General features: G+C 43.4%; 1 long non-coding RNA gene across 1 annotated transcript; it reads right to left on the reverse strand.

Moving 5' to 3' along the window:
• Positions 1–213: 213 nt before the first annotated feature.
• On the reverse strand, positions 214–6,774 carry LOC310896564. Its single transcript, XR_014581608.1, has 3 exons — positions 6,639–6,774; positions 3,099–3,326; positions 214–2,508 (listed from the first exon to the last, which is right to left on the reverse strand). It is a non-coding gene; the product is annotated as an uncharacterized lncRNA (long non-coding RNA).
• Positions 6,775–12,643: the final 5,869 nt, after the last annotated feature.

Raw genomic sequence — 12,643 nt, forward strand, 5'->3', positions numbered from 1 at the left:
TGAGCAACTGCTGTAGAAACCCCTGATAAATTGACTTGGGGCTCATTCACCACTTACGCTTTCTGTGGCCATCACCCTAAGTAGATGCATTGTTTATTCCTGAATCAATTGCATTTCAGCTCCATTTCATTCTAATCAGATAGTCAATAAGCCCTGGATAGCATTTGGCAGCTGGGAAACCACTAGTTCTCTATTTTTTTTTTCCTTCTTAATTGCTGTTTGCAAACTAGTGTGTTCAGGTTTTGTTAGTACAGGTCTTCAGGATTTTATTTTTTTTAATACAGCATGCAATTGCCACATCAGTCGCAGTAGAAAAAGTCCATAGTACAGTCTCTTTTTTAATCTTTCTAGAATTTGTGCAAATTGGGAAATATGCTAGTCTGACATCCTTTAATGTTTATAGTAACAAGAGCAGATCACGACAAAGTACCAAGGGGATCTAGGCCCTTCAAGCTATCTTCTGTGGTAACAGACCCCCTTTTAAGAAGGATGGCTGTAAATTTATTTTGAGTGCTGTTGCTGGGCATGTGCATTGACAAATGGCAAAAGCTGAAACTAGGGATGTTGAAATAATGAACCAGTAAAATACAGAGTCTACAGGAAAGCTGAAATGATTTGTCTCTAGATTTCTCTTATGGTCAACTTTTGCTTTTTTATTCAAGAAGGGAATATTCAAGAAGGGAACTTCTTAGAGAGTTAGTGACCAACTTTATTACTTTTGCTTACATGAGTGGAGCTTACTCAAAAGAGTGACCCTAATGTTGTTTGAGAGTCAGTTCCTCTTATGCTTCCCCATCAGAAGTCTTAGAAAGCTGGTATCACTGAACAGATGGAGGTTGCATTCATTCAGTGAAATCCCTGCAGATCACACAGCCAGTTCCCTGCTTTCGAGAAAATTGGGTAAGGCATAAAGGCCAAACACAGCTGCCTTCTTCCCCCATTTCTCAGGCAAACAGATATTGCTCTGTACCATGCAACAAAACCAAGTGACATTTTCTGATTCATATTCAGCCCTCCTCTACACACAACAATAGTGTGTTCCACTTGATGTTAGTGGAGTGGGCATCTTGTGTCAGTGCAACCAACTGGATTTCAGAAGAGTTTTGTCTCACAAAAACAATGGACAGGAAAAAAGCCCAAGAGGATGACTACCATTTTAAACACAGAAGGTCAAAATTGTTTAATGTTTAATCAATTAAAATGAGTGGGCAAACAAAGAAAAGCTACAAAAACAAAGAAACCTGTGGTGAAAGAAACTTTGTCATATGGGCCTGAGAAGGGGATGTCCCAGTCCCAGTGACAGACAGAAATTAGGGTTAAGATTGAGTGAAAAAGTGAGTGTAGAGGTGCATTGGAGTGGAGTTGACATCAGGTAAACACGGGAAATTTGGAGCAGCAGAGTGATCTGTGTCAGGAGAATCTTTGTGGTGAGGCATCTAAGTTTCAGTCTAAGCCAACAATTTGAGTCAGGGTTGAGTGAATGAGAGAGCCTGGAGGTGCTGTTTGGGTGGGGCTGGGATCTGGCATCCAAAGGTGAGTTTGAGCAATAATGGGATCTGTACTGAGAGAACATTTGTGTTTTGTCTGCCTCTGGCCCATCATACTCAGCCTGAACCGGAAATTAGGGATAATGTTGAGCAGAACACCAAGCATAGCAAAGCATTCCCTGCCCCAAGATGATGGACATTTTTGGTTTTGGGCCAATTCTTCTCACCTCAGCTGTCCATGGTCTGCATACTAATCACCTATAACCATAATTCCAGCTTCTGTGAACTGTATCTTGCCCCAAAGATCTGCACTTGCACTTGGAATATAAAATCAATAGAGGCAGAGCCCAGCTGTCAAATTAATACTTTGTCTCAGCTCATGTTGGAACATAAAACTAAGCTAATTTCCTGTGACTACTCATTTAAATAAGTTTCAAAAGGGACTTGTGAAGAAGAAGACCACCACCACCACAAAGCCATCTAATCAGCATGTACCCCAAAACAGAGCTATATTGGAAAAGACCACTGAGGGAAAATCAGAGCAAGGACCCTGCAAACAGCCAGAGACTCATCACCCTGCCCTGCACACCTCAGCTGTCCCCGCAGAGTGCCATTTCCCCACACCTTGTTCATCGCTACCCAGTGTCACTGCACTCAGTTGCCAGGCACAGTAGGCTGGGGAGCATGGACTCGTGGTGCAGCACTAACACAAGAGTTGAATGAACACAAGCCGCCCCACGTGTTGGCATCACTCAGCAGTGCATAAGAGACTTTTCCCCACCACTTCTGTCTCCATTTGGCATCACTGCCTCAGAGTCCACTAGATGAATAACACGAATGCTATTTCATTACACCTTAAAATGCCAGTGATCCTAGGATGAAGTGATTATAATGACGTGCTCATTTTCAAGTTTTACAAATATCAGCTATAAAGTCTATCAAGGTAGCGCTGATCCCAAGACATGCCTTTTCAGGCAAGATAGTCAGTAAAACTTAGCATCCGATGTTACAAGAAGAGGATCTGGAAAAAAAAAAAAAAGAATAAACAGTAAGATAGAGAGGTTTTGCTATTCTAACTCTTTGCTAGTGCTACTAACATCTTACTCGGAAGCCATTAGCTTGATTTTTGTTTCAGGAATTTGCCTTCTCAAGCCCTTTTTTTTCTTCCTTTGTGCAATATAAAACCAACATATGTGTATCAATGGAGATATTTACATGCACTTTTATTTAGCCAGCATAAACAGCATGAAATAATTTACTTTAGAAGAGTAGATGTGCACTGGTACATATTCCCCAGATGCACTTAATCTATTTTAATTTTAAACTAAGCTATATTTTCTTTGAAAGTAAAATCCTGGAGCTGGTTGAAAAAATTACTTTGGATGCAATAAAAATGCATCATTACATTAGGTTTTGCAGTTTAATCTTCATGCTGTCTAAAGCCCACCTGCCCACAAGACTATATAGAAGTCTCTGAGTTATTTTACTTTCTGGCAGATTCCACTAAATGGAGAACCTCCTCCAGGGCACACATTTAGAAATCAACTAAACACTTCCAATTTGAATTTTCATTTTTCAGTTGAGTGAATAATAGTCTAAGTAGGAACTTACAGATTGCTAAGAAGCAATGCAGCTGTCGGCAAGATGGAAGGAAAAAGTTCTCGTTTTCGGGCAGGAGAGGATGGGGTCCAGCACCAGCTCTGAAGCACCAGATGACCAACAGAATGATGAAGATGGACACCATTTTGTAATAGTCCAGATGAGCTGAATGGTTATTGAAGGCTGTTAACATCTGCCAAGCATTCATATGAAGCTGTCGGGTGGTTTGTTTGGTCTTTCCTAGGAGAAGAGTTGTTTATTCGACTACAAAGCATCTCGTAGCAGGGCGACAATTTGTCTGAAACAAATTGGCAGAAGGTACTTATCCTGTTATCCCTTGAGCTGTGCTTGCTCTGTCAGCATCCCTGATGTCTAATCTCCAGGGCTGTGTTGCTGTAGTCCCCTGAATCCACTCATCCCCATCTACCATCCCTTTTGTCTGAAGAGTACAAAATGGAAATTACAGCTTTGTGTTATCTCTATGGCTAAAGCCTATCCAGCAGTGTTACCTGGTCTTTATAAACAAGAAGCCTGAACCATCTTTACTTTTTATGGGTTTAAATCACAGACGGACAAGTATGAAAGCAGTATAATTGTACTTCAGTAAGTATCCCAAAGACGTAGTGTTGTTTCGTGTTTCTTGAGATGGGAGACTAGCCAGCAATGTTGCAGCAGTTTGTTCTTTCAACAGATTTTGAGTACTTCTTGAAGTTTCATGTATCAGAAATACTTAACTTTGGATTTTCTTCTTGGCTTTCCAAATTGGATGAAATGAAGAAGAAACTTGCTCAAAAATCAAAGAAACCAGAAACATTTCAGGTGAGCTTAGAGAAAGGGCCAAAATGCTGTTTATTGTGTCTGGAGCAGTTTACATCTCCCTGTGGCAATTAATCTTATAAGACATTAATATTTCAACATAGCAGGAGACTTGATGAATACGCAAAAGGCCACTGGTTATAAACAGAGCTACAGACAAAGAACTTTCCATGTCATTTGTCTCAGGTGTCTCTCAGCGCCAGAGTTCTGCCCTACCTACAGTCCAACAGAAATGAAACTTCAGTAGACTTTTCAACTTACCCAGCTCCTTTTAAGACTTCCACCAGGCAGGTCATAGAATTATAGCATATCACAAGTTGGAGGGAACCCACAAGGAATATAGAGTCCAATTCCTGGCTCCACACAGGAGCACCTAAAAATCAGACCCTAAGAATGTTGTTCAAATACTTCTTGAATTCTGGCAAGCTCAGTGACATGACCACTGCCCTAGGGAGCCTGTTCCAGTACCCAACCACCCCCTTGGTGAAGAACATTTTCCTGATATCCAGCCTGAACCTCTCCTGTTGCAGCTTCATGCCATTTCCTTGGCAATCTTCTTTCACACCCTTTTGCCCTTTGCCTTCTACTCTGTCAGACCACTTTCAAGTGTACAGAGTGGTCTTAAAACACTGCCTATCAATTTTGGTACATGATTAATGGCTTCCACCATCAATAGCTCAATATGAACATGAATTCAGTGCAATCCACGTATATAAATCCACTGTATAAATCACACCACCCTAGCTTTATGTGGACTAAGAGTCCAGCATTCAGCACAAGCCCTGGAGTTTCTTCATATGGTACCATCTCTCCCTGCATCACACATACACTCCCACAGAGGAATGAGAGGACTCATAGGCAAAATTAAGCTTCCAGCAAATAGTGCTGAGTCAGACCAAGAGTGTATAACTCTTTTATTGCACACAGAATGCACTACAGCTGCAGGGAGGCTGTTCTGGGATACCTGGAAAATTAGAAACTAAATACAACACTATTTCAGAAGCACAGACACTTTCAGATTCAGATCATTTCCTGTTTTTCTTTCTATCCACGTGGTTATGGAAAAGACCATTTGTCTATTTCCATGGCTTCTACTAGATAGTGCAAGGCAAAGAAAGCAACAGCAAAGGGATGTAGCTCTTATCCTTTTATGAGATGATAAAAATAACTGAGAAGTTGTTGCAGCATGAGTCAATCTAGTATAATACGTCACAGACAGCAGGTGTCTGAAATATGCAGCACTGTATCTAAAATGCATGATAATATAAAATATAAAAGGATATTACAAAATTGTACAGTTTAGATGACAGATAAAATATATGATTTGACACACCATATATTTTCATCTTTCTTCTCTAGAAAAATTGTAATCTGAATGCATTACTTGTAAAAGGGAGTTGAACTATTCTGCTGTAGAGTCACACAGTCTAGAGACAGCAAGGAAAAGGGAGAGGAGAGAAGAAGAAGAAAAGAAAGGAAGGGAAGATTTTGAGCTCACAAGTAAGAAAGTAGCAAAATGAGTTACTTCCTTTTTTTCCACTCCCACTAATGAGATGTATATCTGGTCCATGTATCTTCCTAACTGGTTATCAGATCCTTTGCAAACTGTTGGTGCAATATGGGAGAGCATCTATTAAGTGCACAGGTAAGTGCAGACTCTGCTTTCACAGGCACACGGGCATACAGAAGGCAGAGAAGTTCAGGCTCTGGGGGATGAAGAAGCACGGAGGAGAGGAAGCTGGCTGGACTCTGAACCCCATTTCCTTCTTGATCTCCCATTTGATTAATCAACTAGATAAATAAACCATTTGTGGTTTATTATTTAGACCCTAAGATTGAAAGTACTTGGGAAGCCACATCAGGAGTACAGGTTGGAGAATATGAAAAGGACTGGGAATCAAAAATCTGACATTTGACAGAAGAGCCACATCAGCGCATTCTCCTATATAGAAATCTTGTTGATCCTCAAAGGACCTTTAACAGAGTGAGTCTTCAATGACATGGCCAGATGCACCTGTATAAATCACTTGGAGGGATCCTGTTCTGTACTACTAGTACCCAAGCTTTGAAGAAGAGTTTACATACGGTTAAAGAATTAAAACCTAGAAATGCAGACAGTAAGAAACTGCAGTGTATATTCTTCTCAAACATTTTTAACTCCACTTCCATCCCACACTGAAGTGACAAGCCTCTGAAAATAGTGGCAGGGTCCTGTGACACATTTAAGTCACCTGAAGTCTCAGAGGGGTATCAGACATGACAGCACAGTACCTCTGGGAAGCCAAAGCCATCAATTCAAACAGTTTTCTGTTCTCTTAAAGTGTGATTGCTAAAATAAAATGAATACGATAACATTTCCAAAAGCCTTTCCAAGAGAAAAACATAAGGCTTATCTGAAAACTCATGGAGGGTCATAGCAAGACCCTAAGACCCACTCCATCTTGAAGGACAGCATATAGTTCCTTCATCCAAGAAAATAACTACAGGGTAAAAGAATGGTTCCAGAGAACTACTTATTTTCTCTGTTTACTGGTACTTACATTGGTACCTCCTCATTATACCGGCTCAACAGATGTCTTTAAGTATCACACACTCATCAGCAAGTACATATTCAAAGCATAATGAAGACATTAACCTTTCTTAAACACTGACCATGTCCATGGGTGCATGATTATTGGTTATGTATGATTATACACGTGATTATAGGATTATATAATGAACTGTTAGGATCTTCACCTTCCTTCAGAGGCAAGAGCATCATATCCATGGCAGCAACCAACATGGTGCTGCAAAGATACATCACCGCTCTAAAGAGCATGGACAACAAATGCCAGGTGGAGACAGAATCTACTCAGCAGGGACCCATTGCAGCTGATGGATGGAGTGATGGAGAGAGAGAGTAGCTGGATTTAATAATCTCTGGAGGTACCTCTATCTCATTTCTACTCTTGAGGGAGTTTAGGGGCAAGAAAACTCCCAAAGGATGTGCTTATAAGTGCTTATAGTTAGGTAAAATGAATTTTTGCTGTACTTTTCTGTTTCAGAAAGGGCATCTTTGTTGAAATGTCTTTGCCTAATGGCATAAATGTTACCATGGAAATAAAGTACTATTTATTAACACTCATTAAGCACCTGTCTTCGCTTTTTCTTTCATGGGTGAATGGGCAGAACAGTGTCTCATCAAACAGTTTTCAAAGGCTTGGGAGCAGGGAAGATTGACTTAACTCAAAATAAAGCTCTCTGTGGGAAGCTGAGGTGTCACTGGGACCTCAGCTCATCCATCTCCCTCATGCAGGCAGCCCCCACCTAAGGGGGCCCCTACAACCCTGACCACTTCAGTTAGCAGAACTGACTCCTAGCGCTGTTTTAGTCACCGTAAACCTTCCTTTGTTGTCTCCTTTCCCTACTGCATGCTGGAATAGCACGGGTGTGAGTGAGTTTTCTAAGGTGCTGACATGCAACTTTGCCCCTCTGTGGTTTTCTTCTCCCTTTATACCAAGGAGATATTTATATCCTAATAATCTGGGTGTTTAAATATAATTCGGCATTTAGGAGATATTTCATCTCCTTGTGAGGGGAGTATAAGTGCTTGCATACTAAATGAAGAATTGCTGGCAAGACTGTGAGAGAAAGTGACCAGCAGAGCCTAAAAATGCGGTCAAGACAGGGCAATAGATGCAGTAAAAGTGACCCACAGCAGGCGAGGTCAGAAGCAGCAAAGGTAGAAAAGGTGAAGGGTGCATAGAAAGGGGAGAAAGAATAATGTCTCTTCTAGGCACTTTCTAGTCCTGCTAAAGAAGAAGATTAGTTCCTAATGAGGGGGTCAGGGAAGACATTTGAGTGTGGCCATTCAAGGAAATTTATCCATTTATCTACTTGATTGCCTCTACAGTTACAGGGTGAATCCTTATGGGCGCTTGTTTCCCAAGCATATATAACTCATTTCTATCCTCACACTTAGATAAACTGAATGGTGCCAGAAGACATCTTAAATCCCTGGTTAATTTCCCAGTTAAGCATGGATAAAAATGCAGGCACCAAATGCAGACAGTCATGCCCAAAACACAGGGTTCCTATGCGCCAACGATATTGCCTTTCCTCTCTTTAAAAATTCCCTTTAAAAAAAAAATGTTTTTATAATAGCCTCCAAGAAAGACGGAGGCTGAGGGAGGCCAAAGAAAGCAGCACATCTTCTTGTGAGATTAGCAGATGAGAGGCCCTCAAGCACAAACACCATGAGCCCTTTGCAGAGGGCAGCTGCTTTCCCTGCCTTCTGCCAGCTGAGTGCCAGCACGGGCTGACACTGCTGCTGGAAGGGAGATCCCTCTGTGCCCCGCCAGTTTGTTTCTGGGAGCAAGGCTGGCAGGAACAGGTAGCACTGTCCTCTGCTGAGCCAGCAGCATGCAGCCAAACAGCAGCCCTTGCAGCTCAACATGCAAAGACATCTGCAGCCAGTGGTTTCAGCACAGGCTGATTAATACCATTATTCAGCCCATGTTTTCATCAGGATCTGTCACACTCACAAGCACAACCTAGCAGTTTCTTTTTGTATCTGTTGTTGTTATTACTATTATTATTAATTTTCCTGGGCCTCTCTTTACCCATAAAAGGTAGAGATGATTCCAACATGCTTCAAGCCACATTCTGTTATTCCAGGTAGGACATACACACACAAACAACCCTTTCCTATTACCTCCCAGTTTGCCATGTCTTCTCTCATCCCAACTCCCCAAGAAACTCCAACACTTGCCCTTCTTATGCAACCCCACCTCCTACCCCACCTCTTTTTGTCTCCATGCCCCCTTACACAACACACCCCTATTTTCTTCTACCAGTGTGTCTTCCTGATCATATCCACCTCTGCTGTATTCTCAACCGTCCCTTACGCATCAACTTCCTTCAACCCAAATAATTGTGCATGGTTCTCTTTTCCTCTTTGCACTTATGCGAGTTGCTTGGGGGATGAGGGAGAAGCCGAGAAGCTCAGGAAGAAAATGTTGTGGCAGACAGTTCTGCCCAAGAGCACATGCTTTCCTGTGCCTTGAAAGCACATGGCTGGCTGTGGGAAGTACAGTCAGGTGTAGGTGTCCTGCCTAGCAGGATACGCAGCCCTCTGCCAGGCAGAGCCAGCCTTGCTACGCAGTTGTGCTCAGTCTGACATTCTGCAGAAGATGGATGAAGTGCACCCTGCTCCTGAGCATCCGCAGCCAGCCTGGCTTGTGCTGCCTGGGGAAGATCCGCAGAGGGTATGATGCAAGCAGCCCTTTGCATTTTCTTGCAAAGTGCACTTTCATAGCCATCAATAATGACCTGGAATTGCCAACAAGTGGTTAAGCAACAGGTTTCCCAGGGAAAAAAAAAAGAAAAAAGAAAAAAAAAAGAAAAAAAAAGCCTTTCTCTCCATGTCTTTCATTACAGCTATTCAACACAGCTATTGTTCGCGTGGGCCAGGACAAACATGTTTGCTAAGCAGAGCAAGAGGAAAACAGAAATATCCGTAAAGCACACACAGCAGGCAATTGACTGGCTGGAGGGATATGAAGGAGATGGGTATTTGCAGACAATGCAGAAGTTATTGTGTCAGCTGCGGATTGCAAGCCTTCTGTGGTAAACTCAGGTCCCAGCTGAGAGCTTAGGAAAAGGAGAGGAGAGGAAAGGAAAGCCTTAGGAGAACTCTGCCAGGCCCAGAATAATCCTCTGCTGAAAGGTGCTGCAAAATACCATGGTGCAGCTGCAACAACCATAACAGCACAAGGACTTTGTGGAGATCAGCAAGGAGATAAGGGTAATTCTACTTGTGCCCTGTGCCAGTCAGGGAACACCACTGGTAGCACAGCAACTTTTCCTTGTCCATCCTTCCTAATGTCATGGCTAAACTTGTTTATGGAGGGGATTTTCCCATACCGTATGTATGCAGGGCAACTAGCAGAGAATTTCTAATGGGGACATCCCCTCTGGGACACAGCTGGCCCCAGCAGACACAAGGGCCTGCGACTTAGTCATGCAGTGCTCTCTTAGCTCAGAAAACAGCAAGTCATTTCTGGTGTTGTGAGTACAGGCATCCATTTCTGCTGACTTACGGCATCCACAGATGTGCTGCCTTAGCTGGTCACAGTGACAGCTGGCAGTAGCTCAACAGAGCACTGCACATCCCAGGGGAGCAGGATAGTTGCAGGGAGACCCGTGTGAGTGTTACCTTTTCTTTATTTCTTTCTTTCCTTTTTTCAGCTGTTAATTTTATGAAGTTTGTGGGGCTTCTGACTGCACACTCTTTGACAGCTTTGCCAGCAAGGACTCCCAAGACTGCATCTCAAACAGCATACGGGAGTCCCCCATCCCTGCCACAGCTCTGCTAGATACACTGGGTTAGCAGTTGCCATGGTTTGGATTAGTAGTAAAGTCATATCCAGCACAGATGCACTGAGTTTTAGTTTATCTCTGAAAACAGTCCCACATCACCACAGCACTTTCACATCCTTGTAAGTGCACAGAAAACTCACCCGTGACAATCTCTTTCCCACCTGATGGCTTTATTTAGGCACCGCCACAATTGCCCTCCCATCAACATCTTCAGCTGTGAGTAGACAACCCGTGGATTGCCACAAATGCTGGGTTGGAAGCAGCTCTGCCACAGACAGCCACCTGTAACAGCCCGCTGCAGACTGGAAATGAAGCAGAAGCGTGTTCCCCCCAGGAGCGCCAGTCAGCAGCCATGCATTAAATCAGCCGCATCACCACAGTGCCTACAGCGGAGCATTCAGTTAGTCAGCGGCACATTTTGTACAATAATTAATACCTATGTTATCAACTTAGTCTTGGGAACTAACAGGCAGCAAAGACTCATCCGGATGACAAAGACATCAAACCACAAGATAAAGATGATTGCCCCTGCCCAGTTCTTGTTTCAGCGTGCACCTCTTATTACCCTCACCACTCAGCCTCTGAAGAGCTCTCAGGCTCCAAAATGAAGTGATAACACAAGTGCACGCTGCAGTCCAGAAGAAGCTGGCACTCACTGCAGTCAGGCTGGCCCTAATGAGCAGGGAAGCAGATGCAGACGTGCACCTTCTCTGCCCTGGCACACTCATGCTGAGTGTCCTGGGCAGCCTGTGGCTCCAGAGGGGAAGAAGGAAACACTTCAGGGTACTGGAAACCTTTGGAGCAGCAGTAGTTGTTTGCTGGGAGCACCCTGCCTCATGGAACTCATTGAGGGACAGGTATAATATGGTGCAGGTAACAAAACTCAGAATCACAGAATCACAGAATCGTCTAGGTTGGAAGAGACCTCCAAGATCACCTAGTCCAACCTCTGACCTAACACTAACAAGTCCTCCACTAAACCATATCACTAAGGGCTACATCTAAACGTCTCTTAAAGACCTCCAGGGATGGTGACTCAACCACTTCCCTGGGCAGCCCATTCCAATGCCTAACAACCCTTTCAGTAAAGAAGTTCTTCCTAACATCCAACCTAAACCTCCCCTGGCGCAACTTCAGCCCATTCCCCCTCGTCCTGTCACCAGACACGTGGGAGAACAGACCAACCCCCACCTCGCTACAGCCTCCTTTAAGGTACCTATAGAGAGCAATGAGGTCTCCCCTGAGCCTCCTCTTCTCCAGGCTAAACAACCCCAGCTCCCTCAGCCGCTCCTCGTAAGACTTGTTCTCCAGACCCCTCACCAGCTTCGTTGCCCTTCTCTGGACTCTCTCGAGCACCTCCATGTCCTTCTTGTAGCAAGGGGCCCAAAACTGAACAAACTCAACCCACCCCCAGTGCCTACAGCTTTGTGTTCATAGATTACTTCCCTCTGGCCTTAACTCCCTGTGCCTCTGAGCACTGTTTGTACCTCTCTGGGAAGTCAGTGAGAGAACAGCCTTGCAATTTCTCTTAACTTCCCCTTCTCCTTGCAAATCCCAGCTGAGAATTTCCCTTTTGTTCTGTACTACAGCGTCTTTGTTGTTCTCTCTCTTCATACATATTTTTTTCCCTTAATTCTGCCAGTACTTTGAGGGAGGAGGACCTGGGCAGAGGGGGGGAATGTTCTGTAAGATGAAGTCGTGCCAGGTCACAGTGTTGTAGGTAACAGTTCTCTGCAAGGACAGTGTCATGATCCATATGTTACTTGGAGAAGAAGAGTGGGAGAGAATCAGGAAGTGCTTCTGTTTCATTTTCAGTTTCTAAGGAAGATATGTCATCCTGTAACTAATGCAGCAGTGTGAACTGCAAAAGATCTGAATGCCATTCCCTGTTTTCCTTAGGTTTCTTCTGCAGATGTTTTAGCTGTTTGCAGGCTTTGGACTGGAAACAGCAAAGCATATAAGCCAGCCTGCTTATTTTTCCAGTGTATATCTAATAGCCCCAGTCCAATCAGGGAGATCAGAACTAGGACTCTCACCCAAAATAAATACACGTATCTGCTGAAGACACTGTTCTTCAGACTTTAAGTTCCCATACAAGTGCTGCTAATTACTTTAAAGTAGACATTTTTAACCAAATCCTGTGGTTAAGGATCTGAGGGTAGAGAAAAAAGTCCAGTGAATGGAAGTACATGGGAAGAAATCAAATTGTAAAATTAAGACTCGATGTGCTAAGCTCAAGTTTCTGAGAAGATCATTCCTCAGTAAAGCTAGCTGAATAATTGGTAGTAAAAAGTGCCTGATGGTCTTCTCTCTGTGCTAGTAGAGACAGCCACTAGCAGATTGTGATTGCTTCAGATGACTTTATTATTCAAAATTATTTG

The sequence above is a fragment of the Anser anser genome (genome assembly GCF_964211835.1).
Source record: "Anser anser genome assembly, chromosome: 3".
In the NCBI taxonomy this organism is placed as follows: Eukaryota; Metazoa; Chordata; class Aves; order Anseriformes; family Anatidae; genus Anser; species Anser anser.